Raw genomic sequence first — 3470 nt, 5'->3', positions numbered from 1 at the left:
TCTCCTCGCGAGTGATTAAAGGAACTGACTTTGACTTCCTCCTCTCTTGTGTTATTATGATGTTTTAGGTCGAGAGAACCTGACACTAACCTAAAATTGGAAAAAGCTCAAATTAGCCAAAACAGCTGTGTAAATATTAGCCTAACTCCAAAAAAACATAAAATAATTTGAAAAAGCTTAAATTACTCCAAAATTGCTCACATTTAGCTGAAATATTAAAAAAACTCAAAAAATAGCCAAAAAATTTAAAAAAAGTCTATATTAGCCAACATTGCTAGCATGTAAATATAAGCTAAACTTTAAAAAAAATAAAAACCAAAGCAATAAAAATCCTAAATTAGCCAAAATAGCTAGCATTTCGTTGAAATATTTGAAAAAATTTAAATAGTAAATCTTGGTAAATGCCAAAATAGTCCAAAAGCTAGCAGAATGCCAATTTTTAAAACTTCAGATCATAACTTTGTAACACAATTATGAATCACAAAAAGACAGGAATATTATTCCAGAATAATTTGATTTAAACATTAAATAACTTTAAAAATTTTACTCTCCATAAAATATATATTTTGTCAAAATTATGCAAGTTAGAAATGAGAGATAAAATCAGGCCATTATTAACAATAAAATAATTCTGACAGTTGGAAGCATTTGGTTCATTTCAAGTCATTGACTCTCTCTAAATATTGAGATCTACATGTGTTTCCCTACTTGGCTTTGACGCGATACTCAAATGTAAACAACCATGAAGGGACTCGAACCCTCAATCTTCTGATCCGAAGTCAGACGCCTTATCCATTAGGCCACATGGTCAGTCATGTTCAAAGCTCAGTCAGCTGCAGCTGAAGAAGAGGAGGAGCTTCTGTTGACTTCCTGGTGACTGCAGCCGATGAAGGTCAGAGGATGTTTGATCTCAGTCCCCTCATGACCGCTTCTTTCTCGCCCTTTATTGACAATTAACATATTTACTGTTAAAATGTGTTATTTATGTTATTTTGTTTTGACTGTTCATTTATTAAAGATTTTATGTTTTTTAAGCTTATTTGGTGCTATTTACCACAGTTTATGCTTTAACTTACAGTTTTAATGAAGACGATTTTGAGAACTGAAGGAAAAAAGTGTCAAACAATTTGTGTTCTTGTGATTTCCTTCTATCTGAGCTTAAAAAACACTTAAAATTAACATTTAAAAATGTATATATTTTTTATTATTATTCCACAGCATGTCCATTGTAGAGGACAACATGACAACATCTCTGTGCAAATACAACAGAATTTAGAAAATCAGAAAAGATGTAAATATTTAGTGATATTCACACAAAACACTTTCAATTTTGAACAAAAACATTCAAATTCGACATCAATCTTCCGTTACTTGTTGCCTTCAAGGAAAGAATGAATAGAATAAGACATTACAGTTCAATGTAAAACATTTATTAAATTCAACAGTGAATGATGAATGAATGAAATTAGCATTAGCATTATTAAAAAGCATTAGATACAGAATAGTTAATTTATATTTCTTCTTTCCATAAAGAGATTGATCAGGCAATCTTAATTAGATGAACTTTACCTGGGAAAAAGGAAAATGAGAATTAATTTGTTCAAAGTCAAAATTGATTGAAGATTTAGAAAAAAACTTGACCTATTTTTTTACTTAGATAACAGTAGACAAAGGAAAAAAATCTATCACCAAGTTATAAATTGAAAACTCTCTTGAAGATCAGAACATTATAAAAAAGATTTTTTGTTTGTTTTTTTTAACCTTTATACTACTCACTTGTTAAGTCACAACACCCTCTTTTTTTTAAAGTTAATCCAGGATAAAACCCCTTACATAGATACAAAGTTCAAAGATCTCATGGAACCTGAACTCGATACCACTGTTTCCCATATGACCAGTAGTAAATCACTGGGGCTTGATGGGATTACAGTTGAGTTTAACAAACACTTTTGGAATGATACAAAAGAAATGTTGTTTGAGTCATTCAATGAATGCATCATGAAAATGTTATCACATACATTGAAAAGAGTATTATACTCCTTCTACCAAAACCAGACAAAGATGTTTTATTCATTGACAATTGGAGACCAATCACATTTCTCTGTAGTGATTATAAAACATTAGCACATGTCTATGCTAATCGGGAATAAGCCAAATTATAGATGAAACACAATCAGCCTTTATTAAAGGACGACATATTCATCACCACACTCGTTTCATCTTAGATATGTTAGATTACAACCAAATTCTGGACTGACATTCATAATTGGTTGTAACTCAAAGTGGTTAATATTCCCTCTTTTTCTTTATCTGATGTTCTCTACTTTAAATCTGGACCCAGAACTTTCTGATGTCTTTGTTATTATTTTGTGCAAACATTTCATTCATTTATGTAAATGGAAAAATACTTGTGCTTTGTTGAGCATATTTTTGTTATTTATTTATTATTATTTATTTATTATTATAATTTTTCTGCTACTTTAAGTGTCTTAAATGCATTTCAAACAAAAAAAAATAAAACTTCAATAATTTACCAAAATATATCAAAACTATTGTTATTTTAAATTGTATCTTGCCTTGGCCTTAGCTATTTTTTCAATTTCCTTTTTCTTATTTTTGTACACTCTACCATTTTTGTTTTTGTCAACTCTTTTCAAATGTTTGCTTAACCTAATTAGTTTTGTTTATGAATAAATAAAGTTAAATAATTGTTAGTATGGCAGGCATCTTAAAAAGACTGTTAGCTTAAGTTTAATCATTTTAACAGCTTATATATTAATATAGGATAAAATATCAAATCATTGATATTGAATTTAATTTCCGAGAAAGACATAAATACTGGGAAGAATATGACTTATGTTAATTGTTGATAGGGAGGTAGAGATCGTTTGATTCACATTCCAGACTAGCTGGTGGCGCTAATGCAGTATGACGTTGTTTACGAACCGAAAATAAACCACAGAAGAAGAATAGCACGAAGCCTTAGCATGCTAGCAGCGTTAGCTTCTGTTCAGAGGTTCGTGGTGTTTCTATCGGTTTATGGACAGACAGGACGATACGTGGTTCGGTTCCGAACAATCCTCTTTAGCTAAAGTGTCGTAAATGAGTGAATGCGTGTTGAACGTAAAGACAACGTGGCTGTGATTGTGAGACTAGCAGATGATCGGAGCTGCTGCTGTTCAGAGGACTTTGGTGTTTGTTGGAGCTGAAGATCTTCTGCAGCTGCAGGAACCATGTCTTCCCTTCAGTCTCTGAGAGAGTTGATCAGCGAGCGACTAGCTGCTGCTGCTGAAGAAATCTGCAGACTCTGTGAAGGAACCATCGTCCAGTACGAGCAGGAGCTCTGTCGTCAGCGCAGACTGCTGGGTGGAGGTATGTGTGTTAGGCCTCCACCGTATGAGACAAATCTGCGATTTTGATGACGATATACAAATAGCAAAACGGAAAATACAAATAAATTTTCATTTCAC

General features: G+C 32.1%; 1 non-coding gene across 1 annotated transcript; it reads right to left on the bottom strand.

The window, feature by feature from the left end:
• Nucleotides 1-737: 737 nt before the first annotated feature.
• Nucleotides 738-810, bottom strand: trnar-ucg. Its single transcript has one exon. It is a non-coding gene; the product is annotated as a tRNA-Arg (tRNA).
• Between the last annotated feature and the right edge of the window lie 2660 nt (nucleotides 811-3470).

This window comes from Oryzias melastigma, linkage group LG2 (assembly GCF_002922805.2).
Source record: "Oryzias melastigma strain HK-1 linkage group LG2, ASM292280v2, whole genome shotgun sequence".
Lineage (NCBI taxonomy): Eukaryota > Metazoa > Chordata > Actinopteri > Beloniformes > Adrianichthyidae > Oryzias > Oryzias melastigma.
Note: the sequence above shows the minus strand (reverse complement) of the source record. Positions and strands in the feature narration are given on the sequence as shown.